The sequence below is a fragment of the Dasypus novemcinctus genome, chromosome 15 (genome assembly GCF_030445035.2).
Source record: "Dasypus novemcinctus isolate mDasNov1 chromosome 15, mDasNov1.1.hap2, whole genome shotgun sequence".
Taxonomy (NCBI): Eukaryota; Metazoa; Chordata; class Mammalia; order Cingulata; family Dasypodidae; genus Dasypus; species Dasypus novemcinctus.
In genome coordinates this window covers 62,057,920-62,082,193 of record NC_080687.1, presented here as the reverse complement: position 1 = coordinate 62,082,193, position 24,274 = coordinate 62,057,920, and the positions used below count along the sequence as shown (strand labels likewise).

The window sequence follows — 24,274 nt, the reverse complement described above, 5'->3', positions numbered from 1 at the left end:
ACTTTAATTTTCAGCTACCTTTTTACTTTCTCATTTGCCTTCATGTTCTTGAAGTTTTTATAGATACTCAGAAGGACGGTGAGGAGATAATGTTTAACTCTGTGGAAGAGATTATGTGAGCAAAGGTGTTGATTTAACTGACCCAGGTTCACATATCTCATCTCGGTGCTAGTGCTTTGGAGTTTATAAAGGACTTTGCTGTGTGCTTTCATTGGATCCTCATAGGACGCCTCTGTTTGGAATGGCAGATGGAGTTATTGTTTTATGGAGAATTGAAGCCCACTTCCAGGATGTGCATATAACTGTCAAACGATAGAGTTGAGGGCCTCTGCTTTTGAATCCTAATATGTATGGTTTGAGTATATTTTCACATGGGTTATTCTACTTGTTAATTAAAAATAGAAGTAAAACTTCTTAATATTCAGTTTAATTCAGTGGTATTTCTTGATTCTCTGGTATGTGACTGGCAGAAAGTAGAAAAATATATCCTTGTGAATAAAAAAATACACCTGGCCTTGGGTAATAAAACCAAACCCTGACCCTGATCCCAAAGGAGGGAAACCACTTAATTCTTTTTAATTCCACCCCCCACACCATTTTTTCCCTTTGGTTAATGCCAAAGAGTTTAGAGAAAGAGAAGTTAAAGCATCTCTAGCTAAATAATGTTGCTAAAGTGGCATTGTGCCAAAGTTTTTAATTTGCTTTTGACCCCGATGGTGATTGAGATGATGAAATAAAGGAAAAGAATATTGAAAATTACCAATGAGCTTTTGAAATGTCTATGACTGTACATAGTTTACTTGAGCATAGCAAATGTTAACTTTGTTCTAATTGCTAAACATAAGACTCTGGTATCTAAGAATTTTCTCTAGAAACTTTGAATTTGTAAAATATTTAGTCCTAAAGTTGATCAAAGGTTGGTCATAATTCCTATCCCTTTTTATATTACGTACTTCTTTAATATAATTTTAAGTGTAGTTTTGCTTTAACATTTTAGGAGATTTAATGTATTTTAAACTATCAAATTAAGAAATCTGAACTTAAAATAGCATACGTAAGAACACCAAAGCTATTAAAATAAAGTGATGTTTTCGTTTACCTCCCTTGGGCAAATAATGGTGAGTTTAGTCCTACCAATCTTAACATGGCTGGGATCATATGCTAATTGTAAGATAAAATAGGTTTATATTTACTTTTAATTGTCTTTAAGTTAAACATTTACTAATTGTTATGGGATACTGAGTAATGACATTGCATACTGTTGAAAGGTCAAAAACAAAAACAAAACAATTAAAAAACAACTAACATAACAATAGCAAGGACAATTATTCTCTTGAGTGGTAATAAAAATTTTTGACTAATAAATATTGTTATAAATTTAATTTTTTCTTGTTTTGTCTTTAATAAAATAGGACTTCCAAATGTTTCCATAAAGATGTTTTAAGTTTCAGAATCTTAGGAAGCATTAGTGCTAATGGTGAATATTGGTATATTTTAGTGATGGGGCCATTTCTGTTGTTTGTCAAATGTTTAAGGGAATATTTTGATATCACTTTTTATAAAATTAGAAAGGTTTTACATGAATAAGGATTTTTTTTTACCAAATAAATCAAATAACATTATACTACAGAAAAATTAATACTTTCCCCCCATGTATTGAAGTCCAGAATTGACATTTGCCAAATTAAAGTTTTGATTTTCTTTTAGAACTCTTTGTTTTACTTTGTAATTCAAAGTGAATAATATTAACTAGGCTGATTTTAATTTAGATATATTCTGGCCCTTGAAGGGTATTTCTAAATATCCTTATAATGAAAGAGTGTATATATTATATGTGTAATCTCATGTTTGTACTCAAAATTTTCTGGGAAAAATTTGTTTTGTGGTTTAGTTGATAGCTGCAAAAATACTGCTTTCATTAGAAGAATTTATGTGCTTATTTATGTATAGTTACTGTGGAATTCTGAAAATAATTTTTATCCGCTTGCATACTCTCCAAATATATATATATATATATACACACACACAGATAAGTAAAATGAGTTTATTCACCTTATCTATTTTGAAAAAGTATGTATCTATTCTTCAGGGTTGACTGTTTTTTAGATATGTTTTTGCTAGTCTTTTTCCTAAAAATTCTAATGATGTCCTTGCCTGTGCTGAGATTATTTTCCCAGTACATCTTTCTGTGATATTTGATTATTTTGTTGTCTTTTTTTTCTTTAAGATTTATTTTTTACTTATTTATCTCCCCTACCCCCCAGTTGTCTGCTCTCTGTGTCCATTCGCTGTGTGCTCTTCTGTGACCGCTTCTATCCTTATCAGCGGCACCGGGGATCTGTGTTTCTTTTTGTTGTGTCATCTTGTTGTGTCAGCTCTCCATGTATGTGGCACCATTCCTGGGCAGGCTGCACTTTCTTTCATGCTGGGCAGCTCTCCTTACGGGGTGGACTCCTTGAGCGTGGGGCTCCCCTATGCGGGGGACACCCCTGTGTGGTGTGGCACTCCTTGCGCACATCAGTACTGCGCATGGGCCAGCTCCACACGTGTCAAGGAGGCCCAGGGTTTGAACCACGGACCTCCCATGTGGTAGGCAGACGCCCTATCCATTGGGCCAAGTCCGTTTTCCCTTTGTTGTTTGTCTTTAGCAAGTAGTAAATTCTGACAGTTTTTTCTCTTTATTTGGTCTTTCTAAAAATTTTTATTGACACATTTCATGATAGGAAATTCTGGAGAAGAATTTCTTTCCTGTTGTAAGAGAATAAAAATTAGTGTATTGCACTTAAATTATATTTAGAAAACTATATTTGCTGCTTATATATTTCCTATATTTTACCAAATTATGGTAAAAACTCTTCTATCTAGCATTTTTATTCTTTTAGGTAATTCTGTAAAATAGTTTTTTATGTAATTATAACATTTTTCTTAAATTTTTACCCAATTCCAAGTCATCACAATTTAACCTAAATCAGTATTATTAAAAGTTTTAAATTAGTGCATTCAAATTATTTGAGTCATTAAAAATAACTCACTTGTTTATGACATGCAGGATGGATATCAACTAAAGCATTTAACATATCACGTTAGAGGTTTGACTTAGTGTTTTTAATAAATCTGTATTAGTTTCCTAGGGAAGCCAAATTACCACAAAGTGTATGGCCTAAAGCAATAGAAATTATTCTCTTACACTTCAGAAGGCCAAGTCTGAAATCCAGGTGTTGGCAGGGTCAGTCCCTCTTGCGGCTCTGAGGTGGACACTGCGCCAGGCCTCTGCCAGCTTCTTGCGATGGCCTGCAGTCCTTGGCATTCTTGGCTGTAGATCATCCAGGCTCTGCCTCCATCTTCACATGGCCTTCTCTGTTCTTTTATGTCTATTTTCTGTCTCTTACTAGGGTACTTTCATTGGATTTACAGCCCACCTTAGTCCAGCATGATCTCTTCTTAATCCTTACCTTAATTACATTTATTCTGAAGACACGATTTCCAAATAAGGGCATGTTTTGAAGTTCTGGGTAGACAAAATTTTTGTTTTGGGGGAGGGACACCATTCTACAACTACAGAGCCTATCCTTTGTGCTCCTGCAACATACTGTACGTATCTCTATTGTCCTTTTTTTTTTTTTTTTATGGTACTGGGGCCAGGCATTGAAGCCGGGACCTCATAAGTGGGAAGCTGGTGCTCAACCACTGAGCCACGTCAGCTCCCTTGAGTTGGTTTCTATGTTTGTTTGCTTAATGTTTGTCTTTGGTTTTAGAAGGCACCAGGAACCAAACCCGGGACCTCCCATGTGGGAAGTAGGTGCTCAACCACTTGAGCCACATCTACTCTCAATACTCTTTTTTTAAAAATTGAAAATATCTATTTCTCTTCTATCTTAATGCATCAGTAACCTCTAGTAAAGATCTCCAGGAACACACATGCAGTTGAGGGAAAAGCCATGTGGAACAGTGGGACATCTCAATAAGTGAATGTTGAACCTAAGGGATTTGGCTTCTTTGGGGGAGAGTTTAAGGAAGTAGGGCTTTGCTCTGGACCACATGCTGTCAGGAAGTGGGGGAAATTGATGGGTATCTTAAATCTTGTCTAGAAGAAAGGAATACTGTGGTGAAGCTAAAGCTGTAATTGGTAAAGAAGCAGCAGTCCTATTAGGATAGGTTCCCCCCAGCCCAGATGGTTCCCATGTCTGTCTCCTCATTTTTCAACTTGTCTGCTTACTGTGTCTGCTCACTGTGTCTTCTCATTGTGTTCACTCCTCTTCTTTAGGATGCTCTGGGAGCTGATCCTAGGACCTGCCATGTGGGAGGCAGGTGCCCAATTGCTTAAACCACATCCTCTCCCTGCTTGTTGTGCCATCTCATTGCATCAGCTCATTGCACCTGTTTGTCGTCTTTAGGAAGCACTGGGAACTGTACTCAGGACCTCCCATGTGGAGGCAGGTGGCCAACTGCTTGAGCCACATCCGCTTGCCAGGATAGGTTTTTTTTTGTTATTTGTATCACGTTTATGTTTTGTTTGTGTTCAGAAATAACTATGAAGTGTCTTGTCTATATCTTGATTCATCAAAAGGGACCATGTCTGGTGTTGGTGTACTGTGAAGTTTTTTTTTTTAATTAAAAATTTTTAAAAAATTTATTGTCTTTTTAAAAAAGATAAATAGATCACACAAAATATTACATTAAAGAACATAAGAGGTTCCCATATAACTCACTCCCCCCATCCCCATTCCTTCCACATCAGCATCCCCTTTCATCAGTAAGACATATTCATTGCATTTGGTGAATACATCCTGGAGAACTGCCACACGACATGGACCATTGGTTTACATTGTAGTTCACCCTCTCCCCCAGTCCAGCCAGTGGGTTATGGCAGGATATACAATGTACTGCATCTGTCCCTCCAATATCATTCAGGACAACTCCAAGTCCTGAAAATGCCCCATATCACACTTCTTCCTCCCTCTCCCTGCCCTCAGCAACCTCCATGGCCACTGTCTCCACATCAATCATATAATTACTTCCATTGCTAGAGTCACAACAGTTCTGTAGTGGAATACCAGCAAGTTCACTCTAATTCATATTTTATTTCTCCATCCTGTGGACCCTGGGATGGTGATGTCCACTCCACCTCTAAATTGAGAGGGGTCTTAGATCCCATGTGGCTGATGGATGTGATTTTCCTGCGTTCTCTGGTGTGGTGGTTGACCATTCTCCCCTCCCTTCAGCTGACCTGGGTAAGTCCAGTGAACCAGAGAGTAGGTGTTACAACTCTGCTAAGGCTCAGGGCCCAGCTGGCACACGGACAATCAAGAGATTCAAGTCTCCTGAGTATACACCATCCCCAGCACCAACCACAGGTTCAGTAAAAGTGACAGAAGAGGCATGTGGTAGAGAGGTCACATCTGAGTCCAACTCTATACATTGAGGAGCACAAATTCCAAAGTAGGGCTCACTGACAAGGCCCTGAACTCTAGAGCCATTCTGTCATGACCATAGAACCTGTGTGTCTCTGTAGCCCTCAGGAACACAAGTACCTGTGTTTGTATCTACTTTGGCTGTCTCTAGGGTCCTGCTGAGACATGCGTAAGTGTGACCCCTCTGCTGACCTCCCGACTCATTTTTAAGTCTCTTAGCCATATAAACTCATTTGTCTTTACCATTTCCCCTTTTATTCAAGATGTGTTTCTAGTTGCATCACCAGCTGGTGGTGGTAGTAATCCATGGCACCAGGGAGGCTCATCCCCAGGAGTCATATCCCACATTGGGGGGAAGGTAATGCATTTACATGCTGAGTTTGGCTTAGAGAGTGGCCACATTTGAGCAACATGGAGGCTCTTAGGAGGTAAATCTTAGGCACCCTGCAGCTCTAGGCCTAGTTGGAATTTCAAGCAACAGGTTCATATGTATAGTAATCAGTATCAAGGGCCCATCATTGGACCATCCTTCTATGTGAAGTTTTTTTCTATTCAACAGGAGAGCATCAGTATGTAGCTGTGAGTGCCAGGCCAGCTTTAAGCGACACTTAAGTACAGTTGATAATTCTAGACCACCTTTTCTTTCTCAAATATAACAAACTAGAAAAAACTAACCCTTGTTGAGTTCCTATACTGGATACTTACATACATTATGATATTTCTACATTATCATATCCTTTTAAGGATGGAAGCCAGCATTGCATAGTTGTGAACATTGACTCTGGAATCCCAATACCTGGGTCCAAATCCTGACTCCGTAATTTCCAGCTCTAAGATCTTGGACAATCTGCTTATCCTCTCTGGACTTCAGTTACCTTTGCCAGTAAAATGGGTATAATAGTGGTATAACTATACCTCATAAGGCTATTGAGAGAATTTAATACACATAAAGCTCCTAGAAAAGTGCTTGGCACATGGTACTAGTTCTTTTCCTCCTCATCACCATCATCATCCCCGTTATCTTCATTTTATGTAAAATAGGAAACTTGAGGCTCACAGAGATTAGGTAGGACCATACCTATATCTGAGAAGGCCATGTGTTTCACTTCAAAGCCATTCATCATTGAGTTACAAGTCCTCTCGTTTTAGCCAAGGATAAAATCTTCTTCATATTTGGCTTCCCAGTGCTCAGCATTCATTGTTAGATCAGGTACTCAATGAATATTTGGATGGGTTAATGACCAAATTCTTAATATATCTCTCCTATGTACTGGGGTCAGAAAGAAGAAAATAATATAAGTTCAATTTTGGTGCTTCTGGGGCCCTTTTAATCTACCTTTTTTTTTTTTTAAAAGATTTATTCCATCTATTTCCCATCCCCCTCACCCCATTCCCCCCACTGTCTGCTCTCTGTGTCCACTTGCCGTGCATTCTTCTGTGTCTGCTTGTATTCTTACTAGGCGGCTCCGGGAACCTATCCCTGGAACCTCCGGAGTGGGAGAGAGCTGACCACTCTCCTGTACCACCTCAGCTCCCCCATTCTGCTACATCTTTTCATTTTCTCTCCTCTGTGTCTCCTGTTGCATCATCTTGCTTGCCAGCTCTCTGCATCGGCTGGCACTCCTGCGTGGGGTGGCATTCCCATTCAGCGCTGCTCTCCTGCGTGGGGCCACATTCCCATATTGGCTGGCACTCGGTGTGGGCCAGCTCGCTGCGTGGGCCAGCTTGCTCTCACTAGGAGGCCCTGGGCATCGAACCCTGGACCTCCCATATGGCAGATGGGAGCCCAATTGCTTGAAGCACATCCATTTCCCTAATCCACCTTTTTTATGGTCATCTTTTGCATTTTTTAATTTTTAAAAATTGTAATATATGTACTTGGGGTTTGAATAAAATTCCATGGAATGATGTACAGCAGCCAAAGAGTAAAAACTGATACTTTGGGGGAAACATTTTTGGTTATTGTAGATAGCTTCTGAAAGACTTTTAAAATAATTTCTTATTAACTATCTTTTATAATGGTGGGTAGGGAGTATTAGGCTTTATTGAATAAATTTTTCATTATAACTTATCTGACACACCTCTATTAAAGAGCCCTAGTAAAATTCACATCTGTCACAGGGCAAATGAGAAACATGTAATAATTTTCCAAAGAGTCATATCAAAGCCAGCCAAACAAATATTGTACATTATTAATGTTGAGAGCAACTGTAACAGTAATTACTTCAGGGGAAATAGGATTTGCTGATTTGAAATATCAAAAACTTTCTTGTTTTTATTTTGGGATTAGCTGCTTTATGCTAAGTAAAGAGTATATATCTCAATTGTTATTGATGGGAAAATCCATCCTATTTTTTGTTAGTCCAAAGGTCATGCAAGTAAACGCTACCACTGATTTGTTTATTTTCTTCAGAAAAGGGAGAAAGATGTAAAAAAATTGCATATTGCCATAAAAATATCTTGCACTATGAAAAGTTAAGCTATCTTCTTACCTTCCATTCCTCTACCCCATCAAGAATGAACTATTGTAATAGTCAGGAATATAATATAGCCTTCCAAATATCTTAAGTAGGTATATTCATGTAGAGTTTAAAAAACAAGAAAGGGCTCACACATGGAGATTCAAATCTGGCTCCACAACTTGCTGTTTATATGTCCTGGAGACAATTATTTACTTCAAATTTTAATTTGGTCATCTCTTACCTTTTAGGATATTGCAAAGAATAAATAACTTAAAGTCTCATTTCTAAAATGATTAACATTGATGTAACATTTAATTAAATGCTAAAATGCTTACTATGATTCTTATTAATAATTTCTTTTGTCCTTATATATAGAGATAGTCTGGTTAGTTATAGGATGCTGTAAACATGGTGTTTTAGTGTTTACAGATAAGTCTGATGCAAATCTGCTTTCCTTTGCTTTGGTAGGTATGCAGAAAAGAGTTAGCGTGGCAGGCCTGACTGCTCTTCTTAAAAAGATATGCTTGCAGGTTGGCCCTTAGCTGGCTGGCATCTGGGAACTTGGAATTCGGGAGTTTCCCAACATTTCCTGATAAGTGGGGCTCACCGTGCCTATACTATACTATGTGTTTCATGCTGAACACCTGTTTTCCTTCTGGGAGTCTGGAATTTGGGCTCATGCCAGGCAGGGTGGCCTAGGTGACCAGCCTCTATCCCAAAATCCTGGGCTTGGTTCTCTAGTGAGCTTCCCCGGTAGACAACCTTTCACATGTTGCCACAAGTTGCTCCTGGGGGAATTATGTGGATCCTGTCCTGGGAGGACTCTTTGAAGCTTTTGCCTGGTTTCCTCTGGACTTTGCTCCATGCACCTTTCCCCTTTTGCTTATTATGTTTTATATATTTTCACTGAAAAATCATAGCCGTGAGTGTTTAGTCCTGTGAGTCGCCGTGCCTGAGTGGGGTCTTGGAGACCCCTGACACAGGTAATCTGCATTTTCTGGCTGGAAATATATAAGGTTTTGCTCCTATTCTTGAGTTTCTTACTTGCTTTTCATCTACTCTTCTCCCTTGTATTTCCCTTTAAAATTTAAAGCCTCCTGTCTTTTTCCTCTGTGGTGGGCAAAATTATTTGAGATGGACCTCTCATTCACTAACATAGTTTTCGTTTGCAAATGGTTCCCTTTTTGCCTCTGTATTTATTCAACACACTGTTCTAGGCCTTGTTCAATTGCAGATTAGTTGGCAGTTGCCTTTTTCCTTCAGTTCAGTCTCAAATCCTTAATATTTTCTGAAATTTCTTAAAGTTTTCAATCCATTGGTATTTTTTCCTCTGCCCTCCAGTGATTGCCTCAGATATTTTTCTTTATTTTCATATTTTGTAAATGGGATTTTGGGATGGAGACAGATGACTCAAGTTGTGCTCTTGATTATTATAGAACCGAAAAGCAAATTTTTCTCAACCTTTAATTCCACCTTAATAATTTTGAACATTTACAAGTATGTGCAAAGTAGGTTGCATAACTTTCTTGGGGCCTAACAGGCAAAGTTGTTAAGTTGTATACTTAAAAACTGGGGAATGGTCATATTTATTTTTTCATTAGAACAATATCCATTAGGGATCAAGTGATTGTTGACTGAATTAATGAAATTATGGGCCTTATTCTGGGGATATATAAGCGAATGACCTATATTATATTAATGATTTACCTGCCTAATTTCCAGAATGCAATTGGGCAGAAGGTACAATGGGAGAGAGAGGACGGACATCAAAATCAGACAGTCGGGGAAGAATTTGGAAAAGCTTTCTGGAGGTAGAAATACTCAGGTCAGGCCAAGTCTTTGAGAATGAATGGGAGTTAGTGGGAAAAGGTGAAACTTAAGGCGTTTCCTCTAAGAAGGGGAACATGAAGCACAGACACACGAGAGAATGATGTGCTCGGGAAATTCCTGAAGGTTGAGAAGTCTAGAGCCTAAGCTACAAGGTGCCAGGGGCCACAGCAAATCATCTGAACAGCAGTTCTCAGGGTGTAGTCCGGAGACTCCTCAAGAACCTTCTGGGGGGACTGTAAGTTCAAAACTGTGTTTGTAACAATACTAAGATTTTATTTGCCCTCTCTACCCTTATTCTTTCACATGTATGCTGAGAATTGTCCAGGAGTACATGATGTGTGATGACATCATTGCTCTGATGGTTAGTGAAACGTGGCTTAGATATTCTGAGTTTTAAAGTTTCATCAGTTTAAATTTCTAAAATGGTATATACTTGTAGGTATAATCCACACAAACAAAAGTTCTTTGGTGCCTTCGGTAGTTTTTGAAAATGTAAAAGGGTCCTGAGACCAGAAATTTTGAAACTCTATTCTAAAGCGTTTGGATTTTATCTTGAATGCAACAGGAGCCTGCAGTGAGTGACCTTTGCAAGAGGGTGAGCTAATCGGTAGTTTTAGAAAGAGAGCACTGATGGTTAGGTGAGACATGAATTGCGTAGGGGCTGCCTGGGGGCAGAACGACTTTGTGAGTCTCTATTGCTGTAATCAGGAGACATATAAGGGCTTAAGCTATTTTTGTTGGGATGGATGTGGTAACTCAGAGAGATTGTAGGAAGGTATACTCAGTAGTCCTGGGAGGGTCTGAATGTGAGGAAGAAGTGCAATTTGCTTCTGCGTTTTTGATGTGGAGGCTGGCAGCCAGCACTGTTATAAACTGAGTTGACAGTTGTTGTTTTTTTAAGTTAAAATTTGTATTGTGCAAAAAAATAAATCAAAATTAAACTTAACGGAATTGTCACACAGGAGCAGACTTTTAAGATCCATGCCACATTTACTTAGAAAAAGTTACAGAATTAATAAAAATGAATGGATGTCACTTATAAATTTCTTTGAGCAAAAAGAAAGCTCACCTCAGATGTCAGACTGAAAGCCAGTGAAACATCGTGGGGCAGCGACAAGTCAACACCTCTGAGAGAGGAGGCTTAGAGCCTGTCCTCCCTGGTTGTTTGTATCCTTCTGCTTCTCCTCTGGCCTTCAGGTTCCCCATGCACCAGACTGGGTGACTTCTGAAAGCCTGAGGCCATGTTCAGAGAACAGTATAAAATTTATCACTATTTTCCTTTGATTGTAAACTTCAACAGAAAATAACTTATTAAAAAATTTCACTACGAAGAATACTGTGATTTTACTGTGACTCTTACCACCTTTGGGGAATTTCCATTTCCAAGGTTTCTGATTTGCTTCACTTTCTTGCTTGGAGATTCCTGCCTGGGAGCATTGTCTGCAGATATCAGTATGCATGAGGAAGTTAGCCCATGGTCCTTTTTCTCAAACTGTGGTCTGTGACTCTGCATTCTTTGCGTAGACTTTTCGTGTCTCTGCTCAGGATCAAACCACCTTTTCTCTACCGATGGAGTGATAAGTACCCAGATTTAGTCCTCTTTCCTTACATTCCACTTTTGCCATATAAGTTGTATTTCAGTGTGTTCTTATAGAATTTTTATTCACTATGGCTATAGTCAACAGTTTGAGGTTTTTATATAACAGCTCTTAAGAATATTTTGCTGAAAGTTCAACTGATTTGTATGGGGTCAAATGAGGCTACTTTATGCAGTGGACTAGTGGCATTTTAGCACTGTATATTGTAACTCTATCCCTCTATTAATGTTCCATTTGGCCTTAAAAGAGTCAGCTCTTTATGTGTGTGTGTGTTCATGTCCTGTCTCAAATAAAATTTCTAGCTCCTTTTTCAAGATTGAAACATCTTTTTTTTTTAAAACAAGAAAGACATCCTTGGAATAAAACAAAAACCACAAGCTCAGATAAATGATCTAAAATACAGTTGACTTATCTATAAATACCATTTTTTTAAAGGTAGGGATTGGACTTGAGACCTTGTCCATGCAAAGCAGGTGCTTAGCCACTCTGCTCTGCTCTAAATACCAGTTCTAAAGGTAAAGGTTTTTGAGCCTCATCCATGTCCATGGATCCCCACGTTCTAGGATACAGCATTTCTATAGTTTGACAAGAACTAGAATGCATAGTCTTTAAGTGGGGGCTTATCATTAAAATTCATTACTGCAGTTTTAGCTTTTTCATAATTACTTGATAATTCATAGCATAGTGTCACTAAGACTTGCTAATTATGAAAGCTGTAATTTATAATCATTTCCTCTCATGATTCTAACATTGTCCATTTTTAAATTCCTAATTAAATTGAATTTCAACTACCAGATTTTGAGTTTGAGGTAGTTTCACAGTGATTCTATTGCATGAAGTAGTCTGTTTCAAAGTACTATCTGAAGTATTAGGCTAGATTTAAATGACAGGAATATACAGTATCAAACGTTTTCATATACTTGACATATGAACTAAAAACAATGAATCATTTCTTTAGTGATAAAAACACAGTTCCTTTGTGAGTGTGTACATAATACATGGAATCTGTAATAGAATCAAATGCTATTGCTACCCTTCGATTAATCCGTGTAAGGATGTGCATAAGTTCAAGCTTGTGAGCATAGAGTTTCAGCATAGCACAAAGTAGATAAGCCAGCATCCAGCCTTTGAATTTTGCCAGGAATAGTAACCAGGTGCTATAGAAAATGCATATAGTAAGTCTGCCTCAGTTGATACTTCCTGACATGCCATGTCATCATCAATACCATTGTCTCAATGCCACAGTCCAACTCTATACCTCTGCAGGCCTGAACAATGAAAAGTTCGGGTTTCCTAAGTTAGACTTTTACAATTATCCCCTCTGAAGAAATTTTTCATTTTTTTCAGGTCAGTAGGTCCATTTTTCCAAAAATTACACCTTCCTCACCATGGCATAGAATCATGCAAATAAAACTGATCCTTTGGCCATGGCCTTCTTTAGAAACACTGTGTAACAATTCCATTATTTCTTTATGTGTAAGGTCATTTTTATTCCTGACTTCATATTTCAAGTTACTGAATGTTTCCCTGAGGTTGCTGCATCTATGTCTGCACCAGACTGAGTTGCCATTTCACATTAATACTGCCCCATCAGACATTCGGCTATGAGTATCCTCTTTAACTCTTCCAGTCACCACGAGATAGTTATTACTAGCCTTATTTGTGGAGATGTGGGAAGTGTAGCGCAGAGGAGTTAAGATACTTGTCTAACTGTTGGAACTGTCTCCAGTTATCCTGTGCATTTTATCCCTATAAAGTACCTTCCCCATAAATATACATATCGATTGTATGATGTATCCAGATCTCAAAAATACTATGATGTGAGGGAAACATACTTTAGAACTGACTAAATTTAATATGTATGAATATAACATAGACTGGATATCTATACCTGAAAAATATTACTGATCATATTATAGTGAGTAGAAGCTGGTTTAGAAATGGGATTGTGGCTGAAGGGGTAGTCTAGGGATGTAAATGTCATTTGAAAGAAAGCTTGAGAATAATCTAGGTATTGATTAACACAGTGAACCCAGAGGTGGATGGGAATTGTGGTTGATACAAGAGTGTCCTGTGAGCTAGAGCAGATGTATGTCACTATTGCAAGTGATGGTGGGCCTGTGCAGAAGCATGGGGAAAATACAGTTGTTGTGACCTAATGACTGTGGTTAACAGCAGTTCTGTAATAGTCTTCCATCAATGCCAAAGATGTACTGTGTTGAGATTGAGGTGGTATGGTAAAAGTGTGCTAAATGTACGCTATGGACCGTGGTTGATGGTAATAGTCTGATGATATTATCTCATAATCTGTAACAAATGTTCCACCACAGTATAGTGTGTTGGTGAAGGAGTGTTGTATGGGAATTCTACACATGTGCATGATTGTTTTGTAAGTTCACAACATCTGTAATAAAAATATATTTAAAAACATAAAATATTGCAAAAAAATTACTGATTATCTCTGGGTAGCATGAGTGGTTTTCATTTTTTACTTCTTGCTAATCTGTAATGTCAGAAGTTTCTATTATGAACATATGTTGTCTTTTTATAAAATTAAAATAAGCTCATCGAGGTTTTTTTTTTAGGTATGGGGGAATGAACCCAGGATCATGTACATGGGAAACAGACTCTAAACCACTGAGCTACATCTGCTCCCCAATGAGAGTTGGTTTTTTTGTTTGTTTGTTTTTAGGAGGTACTGGGAGCCAGCCCAGGACCTTGTACATGGCAATCAGGCACTCGACTACTTGAGCTACACCTGCTTCCCTTATCCAGGTTTTGATGTGGGAAAAGCAGAAGTCACTGTGCCGACCAGATGACTGTCTTCTGGTGCTAGTTTGTGGGCCACCAGTGCTTTTATGAAAGTTTTTATTATTAATTATTATACATAAACCCATTTCAGGATACCTTCATACCTTGGTGCTTAACTGCTTTGAAACTCGTTGAATTTGGTACTCGACACATTTTGATGCAAAAAATTTGCCCTGGTACTTGTCTTTTGTTTGATACTCAATGCGCAAGCTAGAACTTGTTGGAGTCGGTTGCCTCGTGTCTTGCTACCCTTTGCAGCTGAAACTAAGGGTCACACGTTAGTCGTGTGGTAACTTTTGCCTTGTGCACATTCCATTACGGTCTTAGCTTCTGTGGTCATTTTGTGTATTTTTGCCTTTTTTTTTTTTTCCGTCGTGGGTCCTAAGGAAACAAGCAGTGATAGCACTGAGCAGAAAAGAAAATTACTTCTCATCACTGTTGAGCAAAAGATAAGAAATAATAGGTAAATATGAGAGTAACATTACTGATCTTGATAGGGGATGCAGTTTTCTTAGAACATTGGTCTCCACTACCATTAAGAACAAAGAAGTATAAAAAAGACTGATGTTGTGAAAGGAGTTAAAGCAGTAACAAAGCATCCTCCCCAAACACTGGAGGAAGTTAAAAAACTATTATTAATTTGGGTAAGCAAGAAGCAGTTAGCAGGTGACAGTTTATCAGAAGCCATGATATGTGAAAAAGCGAAAGTGTTTCATGCGGATCTTTTGAAAAACCAACCAGAACTGAGTGATGAGAGTGTTGAAGTTTTGAAGGCCAGCCACGGCTCATTTGATAATTCTGGAAAGAGGACCGGCATCCATAGTGTTATGAGACATGGCAAGGCAGCAAGTGCTAATAAAAAGGCTGCTGATGAATTCCTCAAGACTACATAGAGGCTGAGGGTTTTACTCCTCACCAAGTTTTTAACCGTGATGAGACCAGATTTTTTTTTGGAAAAAAATGCCACGTAGAACCCACATCACAAAAGAGGAGAAGGCATTACCAGGCCACAAACCAATGAAGGACAGGCTTACTCTGTTGTGTGGGAATGCTAGTGGGGACTTAAAACTCAGCCCCCTACAAGTCTATCATAGTGAAAACCTGCAAATTTACAAGAAGCACAATGTCATAAAAAGCAAACTCCATGTGATGTAGAGGACAAACAGCAACAACTTGGGTCATAAGGCAATTTTTCATCAAGTAGATAAATGAAGTGTTTGGTCCCTCAGTGAAAAAATATTTGCTGGAAGAAAGATTTGCCTCTGAAAGCTCTCCTACTTTTGGGCAATGCACCTGCCCACCCTCCAGGCTTGGAGGATGCCTTACTGGGGGAGTTCAGCTTCATCACTGTAAGGTTCCTGCCCCCCAACACTACTCCTCTCATCCAGCCCATGGATCAGCAGGTCATTCAAACTTCATCAACTTGTACATCAAGGTACTTTTCCAGAGGTGCTTTGAGATCACCTCTGATACCCAGTTGACCCTCACAGAATTCTGGAAGGGCCATTTCAATATCTTGCACTGCCTTAACCTTATTGATAAAGCCTGGAACAAAGTCTCTTATTGGAAATGAATTGGCATGGAAGAATTTATGGCCAGAAGCTGTGACTCAGAGAGACTTTGAAGGGTTTGAGGCTGACCCCAAGCCTGCAGGTGTAGGGGGTACAGTTATGCAGGACATTGTATCTTTGGGCCAATCCACAGGTCTGGAGGTTGATGGTGCTGATGTTGAAGAGTTAGTGGAGGAACATCGTGAAGAGTTCAGCACTGAGGAACTGCCGGAACTACAGAAGGAGCAGCAACAAGAGGTGACTGAAGAGATTTCTTCAGGTGAGGAGGAGATAAGGGAAGATGTCCCTAGTTCCTTGATAAAAGAAATGTGTGCAAAATGGACAGAAGTCCAAAACTTTTGGAGAAGTACCATCCAGACAAAGCTCTGACAATCAGAAATGTGAATTTATTGAATGACCAAACAATTTCAGAGTTTTGAGGAATTCTGAAAAGATGACAGTAGTAGTCTTCACTGGATTTTTTAAAAAAATGTTTTTAATTTATTTTTAAAAGATTCATAGGTTACATAAAATATTATATAAAAAAATATAGGGGATTCCCATATGTCCCACTCCCCACACTTTCTACTTTTCCCACATTAACAACTTCTTTCATTAGTATGGTACATTCATTGCAATTCATGAACACATTTTGGAGCATTGCTTCACAGCATGGGATTATAGTTTACATTGTAGTTTACCCTCTCTGCAACTCCATTCTGTAGGTTATGGCAGGATATATAATGCCCTGTATCTATCTTTGCAGTGTGATTCAGGATAATTCCAAGTCCTGAAAACGCCCCTGTATTACACCTTTTTCCCTCTCGCTGCCTTCAGTAACTCCAGTGGTCACTGCTGCCACATCAATGATTTAATTTCTTCCATTGCTAGAATCACAATAAGTCTATAGTGGAATACCAGTAAGTCCACTCTAGTTTGTATTTTAATTCCCCAACCTTGAGGATTCTGTGATGGTGATGCCCACTCCACCTCTAATTGAGAGGGGGCTTAGATCCCATAATGCTGATGAATGGGACTCTCTTGCTTGCAGTTGTAGACTCTTGGTTCCTTGGTGTGGTGGTTGTCCATCCTCACTCCTTGTTAGTTGTCCTGGGTGTGTCCATTGGATAAGTTTTTAGTGAAGGTGACAAAGACTGTGTCAGAACCTGTGGTGCAAGTTGAAAAAAGGCAGAGAAGGGAAAGAACACCAGATGTGCAAGTGCCCAGTGTTCTCTTGGACTCTCTTTCCAAGCAATACTCTATGTAACCTCTCCTTCTCACCACTTTTCTCCTATGATCCCATTAGGCCATGGACTCTTTTTTTTTTTCAAAGACTTTTAATTTTATTTATTTATTTCTCCTCTCCCCTTGTTGTTTAGGCTTGCTGTCTCTTCTTTATTCATCTTCTTTTTAGGAGGCACTGGGCACCAAACTCAGGACCTCCCATGTGGGAGAGAGGCACCCAATACTTGTTCCACCTCCGTTCCCTGCTTGTATCTTTATTGTGTTTCCTCATTGAGTCATCTTCGAGCATCATCTTATTGCATCAGCGCTCCACTGCAGCCCTTTGCGTCAGCTCACTGTCTTGCTCGTCTTCTTGAGGAGGCTCCGGGAACCAAACTGGGACCTTTCATGTGGTAGGCAGGTGGCTAGTTGCTTCCCCATGGAGTCTTCTCAGTATAGGTAAAGTGAAGTTTTTTATTTAATCTAAGTATTAATTTTTAGGCTTATTTCTCATGCAATGATATACAACTCTGTCTTTTTACATATTTCTTTAAAAATATGCATTGTCTTTGGTTTGGGAACACATTAAATTTACTTACATTATTCTTTGTGGGAAAAATTTATACTCATCATTTTTGGTACTCGTCACACCTCCCAGAACCAATTAACGATGAGTACCAAGGTACCACTGTAATCCATTCTGTAACTACTGTCCAAGGATATTCCAGAGTTCATTGATTTGCTTTCTTATAAGATCATTGTTTCTGAATTTTTGATGGATTTCAAATCCACTGAGTTTTCAGTACTCTTCCTGAATACTTTTATTAAATCTAGTTGCCTCTATTTTTTTTATTTTTTACTAGTTGCCTCTAGAGGAAAGGTAAAACCTTTTCAGAATGACCCTCTTCTGAATATTTACTTCAGTCAAAGAACTGTGTGTAAGAGGGCTGTCTGCCCTTCCCCCAGTTGAAGGCCCAAGATGACTTTCATGCAACTGCCACAAAGCTGCCTCCTTCTTTGGCTCTGGGCTAGTTTGGCTTCCATTGACCACTGTGGGAAGAGCTGAGCCTCAGAGCAAGGCTCCCCCACCCTGACGTTTTTTTTTCTTTCTTTCAGCACAATAAAAGCAGTGTTCACTGTTTTCTGTCTTTTATTGTTTCTGATGAGAATTGGTCATTCTTCTCTGATTGCCTTCAAGATTTTCTCTTTATACTTAGTTTTCAGAAGTTTGACTATGATGTACCTTCATATGGTTTTCTTTGTATTTATTCTTTTGGGATTTGCTGATCTTCTTGAATTTTTAAATGTGTTTTTTCCTCAAAATCGGAGGGGATTTTGGCCATTACTTTTCAGATATGTTTTTCTGCCTCATTCTCTCCTCTTTTTCTTGGACTCCAGTTACAATTATGTTATGTAATTGTGTTTGCTACTTTATTATTATCCTACAAGTCTTGAAGGCTCTGCTCACTTTAAACAATGTTTCTTTCTGTTCTTTAGATTGAATAATTTCTATTGGTCTGTCTTCATGTTCACTGACTCTTTTCTCTGTCCTCCTTCATCCTATTAATCCCATCCAATGAATTTTTTGTTTCTGATGCTGTATTTTCCAGTTCTTGAATTCTCATTTGGTTCTCTTTTTTTGGTTCATATTTATAGTTTAAATGTCTCAGCCAAGATTGAAAACAATCTTTATTATTACTGTATTTTCCTTTATCTACTTGAACATTGTCATGATAACTTTTAAAATACTTCTTTGATGATTAGAATATCTGTAAAATCTTGGAGTCAGTCTTCCTTAGTTTTCTTTTCTGTTTGGAAACTTTTTCCTGGCTCTTTGTATGTCAAGTAATTTTGATTGTATCCTGGACAATTGTTGGTGATAAATTGTGGAAACTCTAGATTCTATTACAGTTTGTCAGAAGTTATGTGTTTTTTTTTTTTAATAGCATATATTTAATTTGGCTGGACTCAAACTGTAAATTCTGTCTTCATAGTGGCAGCTATTAATCTTGATTCTTTTTTACTTAGCAGGGATAGTTGGAGTTTCTGTTCTGTAAGTTTCTCTTATAGATTATGCTACTTACAATTGGAATCTTTTTCCTGGAGTTTTAACTTTATTTCAAATTCACAAAAGTAAAAGAACAGAAAAAGGCAGCTCAACAAGTTATGTTAACATTACTCCTAAAAAGTTATTTTTCAGGCATTTATCTCATCTAATTCCAACTATCCTAGTTGTTCTAGTGTACAGAAAGATACACAAATGAACACAGATTAAATAACGTAGTTAAGATCTCCTTATAAATGAAAAAAATGAAGAGGAAAAAAATGGTGAATCTTATTCATATCTCACAAAATCAGCATTTCTTGATGGGTTTTATTGACTCAGCATGATTTAAGTTTCAGGGAGTTCCTGAACCCTCTAATTTGTTTGTGTGAGTATAGAGGTGTGATTTTTCTGGGGAGAGGCTTCATAGCATTCATCATATTTGCATAAAGGTTTGTTACCTGGCCAAAAATTTTGAAATAAACAATATTAAAGACTTTAGAAAAATGACTGAAAAATCTCCTTTTAATCTGAAAATTAGGTGTTCACTGGTGGCTTACTAAGAACAATTTTTGAATGAGAGTGAAAGACAATTGGAGTTTACTGAGAATTAAACTGGAGATGCAGAGGTAAGGATAGGGAGGATAGAATTCTCTTTGAGGAAGTATGGCTGATAAGGCGAGGCCAGATTGCATGATAGAGAGGAATAAGTCCAAGAAAAGCATAGTAAAGCCCTGCCTGTCCTTACCTGATGCCAGTGACTTCTTGCTATACTGTCCTCTTTGTGCTGCCGGTAACTTCTTGCTATACTATCCTCTTTGTGCTCATATGCTGAGTTTATTACTCCGTGAATGCTGTGCTGTTGTGAAACTCTCTGACTGCCTGCGTGGGCTGTATCCATGCATTCATAGCTTTTAATCCCAAAGAAGTTACGAGCTTCCTGAGAACAGGGACTTATTTTTCTATTGATTTCTGTGTTCTTTCCCTAGAGTACCATTTTTTTTTTTTTTAGGTACTGGGGCCAGGATTGAACCAGAACCTCATATGTGGAAAGCTGGCACTCAACTACTGAGTCACATCGGCTCCCCTGAGTTGTTTTTTTGTTTGTTTGCTTGTTTTGTTTGTTTATGTTTTTGTTTTTAGGAGGCACCAGGGACCAAACCGGAGACCTCCTATGTGGGAAGCAGGTGCTCAACTGCTGGAGTCACAACTACTCCAGGCTAGAGTATCTTTTGCTGTAGTTCACACTTAGTAAAGACTTAGTGTGGCTCACTGGCAGAGGTTTTAAGGTATGGGGTAGAGACATAATCTAGTGGAAACAGTGGTCCTAGTGCCAAGTGTGTAGAGAATATCTCTGGTCCAAGGTTTCTCTTACAAGCATGCCTGGATATTCTCATGTTCTTAGGGGGTAACAGGGTGCCATATACAAACTTGACTTTCTAAGGTGTTTGCCCTTTGTAGGCCTTTATAACAGGGAAAAGTCTAAAAAATTTCTCACAGGAGTAGTAGGGCACCCACATATATACACCCTATTCTATTGGGGGAAGGGGGAGGGCTCATTTTTAACAGGGGAGATGTTTGATTAGATGGAACTCTAAACTAAACTAATGTGGAATTATAAAAAGTAGTCCAAAGCTGAGGAAGTTGAGAATTTGTAGCTTTCAGAACTCCTCTTGATATCCTTATATTAAAACAAAGTTGCAAAACATATATTATGGTTTATTCCTCTTTTGTTTACTGCCTCTTAGACACAGAGTACTTTCCTGCTTCTCTGTGTCCCCTCTAACCCAAGCCAGCTAACTTAAAATAAAAATTCCTTTTGTTCCTTCTAGCCCTAATGAAGCTGTCACATGTCTTTGGGCTGTTAATATAAACTACTAATGAAAATATTGCATTAAAGATTGAGTGAGAGTAATTCTCCACCAACATTCACATTTTATAATAGAACTTGCTACAAAAGGAATCCATAGTTGGTTGAATTTGTGGTAAATGCATTTTGGATACTACCCTTCTCTGGCTGTTTGCCTAATATAAAATATGTCAAATCAGCTTTGCAGCTCAAGTCACTTAGCCAGCCTGCTGCCTTCCTCACCTTCTGTAAAAGCACTGTACCCCTTACTTGGGCTGTCACTGGTGAGAAAGCACAGGTCACACAGGTCATTTACTGTGCAGAGTAATTGAAAACAATATTTATAGGAGTCTGAGAAATCAATGCTGAGGATTTTCTGTGTATTTCATACATTATTTAAGTTTTAAAAATACCAGTGGAATCCTTTAAACTCATCGCTATATGCCATTCCCTAGTAAGGGACCATGACATTATAATGGGCTTCAAATTTCGGGGAGCTCTGGATCACAGAGTGTTTCAACAATGGCAATGGAGGGATACTGGTATGGGATACCAATGACAGGTGATATATGACTGACAGGGAGCTGTACAGAACATATGTCCAGGGTGCATGGTAATGTTTGGATATACTCATAGTGGCAACAATTAAAAACCACAGTAGGGGGGGTACTGGGTTCCTGGCCAGTGGTGCTCTGTCGTGGTCCATAGGGGAGCAGCGACAGTCTCCCAGGTACAGTGGTGGGGACCGGGAGGGAGTGAGGGTTCAACAGTGAGCCCCAGATGCTAATGACTATGCTTGTGAGCTGATAAACCCAAAATAAGAACAAGGCCTAGAGCAACTTTGTGCCTGGGAATTTCCTTCTGTCAGCCTTCATGTTACTCAAATGTGGCCAGTCTCGAAGCCAAACTCAGCATGTAAATGCAATGCCTTCCCCCCAGCGCGGGACATGACACCCGGGGATGAGCCTCCCTGGCAACGAGGGACCACTATCAACTACCAACTGATGATGCAACTGGAAAATGACCTTATACGGAAGGTTCAATGCGGATCAGCAGAATATCCATGTCTACATAAAATACCATGACTTTAAAATGCTGTTTGACCTAAAGTAAGGGGGAAATGGAAAGGAGAAATGAGTTTATATGGCTACGAGTTTCTAAAAAAGAGTCTGGAGGCTGGCAGAAGGTTTGCCCTCATGCACAACTGAGCAGAGTCAGAGAGACAGATAAAGCAGATACAACCCCCAGATATTGGTTCCTTTGAGGGCTAAAGAGACCCATGGGAGTTATGGGCATGGCCGATGGGGTTAACTACCAGGGCAGATGGCCCCTCTTTGGAAATGGTGTTTATGTGTGATGAATCTGGACTCAGATGGGATCTCCCTTCATAAGACTTTCATGCTAATGTGCTGGAGGTGCAGTTAATGTTGGGGTTTAAGATATATTTAGGGGATTTGAATCTCTGGACTGACAATGTGATAGCCAGATCCTGAGCCTCAACAGACTCCAGCACCTACAATCTGATTTATTGGACTTACCACACTCAGCTAAGATGGAGTTGAAGAAGGACAACCACCACACCATGGAGCCTAGAGTGATTACAACTGAAAATGGGAGGATTGCATCCAGCATCCAGGTGGAATCTGACCCTCCTCTTGACATAGAGGTGCAATGGACACAACCAATCCAATGTCCACATAGAAGAGGTGGCATTGGATTGGGAAAAGTGGACATAATGGACAAAGGGTATGGGGAAAGGCAGGAAGAGATGAGAGGTGGAGGCGTCTTCGGGACATGGAGCTGCCCTGGATGGTGCTTCAGAGGTAATCACCGGACATTGTAAATCCTCACAGGGCCCACTTGATGGAATAGAGGAGAGTATGGGCCATGATGTGAACCAATGTATATGAGGTGCAGAGGTGCCCAAAGATGTACTTACCAAATCCAATGGATGTGTCATGATGATGGGAACGAGTGTTGTTGGGGGGGGGGAGAGGGGGGGTGGGGGGGGTGGGGTTGAATGGGACCTCACATATATATTTTTAATGTAATATTATTACAAAGTCAATAAAAAATAAAAAAATTAAAAAAAAAAATAAAGGCAAAATGTTTATGAAATGCAAAAAAAAAAAAAAAAAAACAAAAAAAAAAACAAAAAAAAAATACCAGTGGAAACATAGTATGTACACTATTCTCCTTGTTTTTGTCATTTAACAGTATAGCTTGACTGTCCATGTAAAGAGCTTCATTTTAAAAGATTTTTTACAATTGTATTGTATTTCATTAAACCAATGAACTTTTTAAAAGCTTTTTTAAAGGAAATTTTTCTCTTGATGAGTATTTAAGCTTTTCTTAATACTGATAATTATAAACAATACTTCATTGAATAATGTTATACAGAGGCCATTTGCATATGTACTATTAAAAATGTAGGATAATTCCCAGCAGCTGAATTGTTGGTTATAGGAATGTGCATTTTTCACATTGGTAAGTATTGCCAATTTTCCTCCCTAGAGGCTTTATCACTTTACATCCCCACTGTATATATCCGATAAGTGAGGCTGATCATCTCTTAATATGTTTACGAACATGTATCTTCTTTTCTTTTTTTTTTTAAGAGATGCTAATATATTTTTTAAAAGATTTTATTTTTATTTATTTCTCTCCCCTTCCCCCCTCCCCGTTGTCTGCTCTCTGTGTCCATTTGCATTCTTGTCGGGCAGCACTGGCAGCCTGTGTCATCTTGCTGTGTCAGCTCTCCATGTGTGTGGCGCTACTCCTGGGCACGCTGCCCTTTTTTTTGCATGGGGCGGCTCTCCTTGCTGGGCACACTCCTTGTGTGTGGGGCTCCACCACACGAGGGACAACCCTGCATGGCACAGCACTCCTTGTGAGCATTAGCACTGTGGTGGGCCAGCTCACCACATGGGCCAGGAGGCCCTGGTTTCCGAACCCTGTACCTCCTATATGGTAAGTGGATGGATGCTCTGTCAGTTGAACCATATCCGCTTCTCCTGTATCATCTTTTGTTTTAACTTTTTATTACCTCCCCCACCCCTGCCTTTTTTATTGGAGCCCTTTCTTTATGAAGGTAATCACCTCCTGGCCTATAATGTGGGTTGCAAGTGTGTTTTCCTCCCTTAGTTTTGTCTTTTGGTGGTGTTCTGCTTTTCCATGTAGAAACTTATTAATAAAATCAGCACATACTTTTTTTTTCCTTTTTCTTTCATGATTTCTTGATTTGCATTGTACAGATGCCTTTCTCATTCCTAGAGTATAAAAATTCTCCTAAGTCTTTTAGGTTATTTTATGGGTTCACCTTTTATGCTTTAAATTAACCAGTGTCCCGGAAATTAATTTATGCAAAAGGCATGATCTATGGATGTAACTTTATTTTTTGTTCAGATGACTGCTCAGATGTTCCAACACATTAAGTGAAAAACTCATCTTTTTTCCATGATCTGAAATACCTATGGCAAACATTACAAGTTGCCT

General features: G+C 38.9%; 1 protein-coding gene and 1 pseudogene across 7 annotated transcripts in view; one reads left to right on the top strand and one right to left on the bottom strand.

The window, feature by feature from the left end:
• The window catches only part of LMO7 (LIM domain 7), a 231,272-nt gene that overhangs the window by 37,040 nt on the left and 169,958 nt on the right, over positions 1-24,274 (top strand). The gene's annotated exons all lie outside the window — the stretch shown is intronic.
• LOC139436594 (caspase-3-like) overlaps positions 12,248-24,274 on the bottom strand; it is a 34,481-nt pseudogene continuing 22,454 nt past the window's right edge.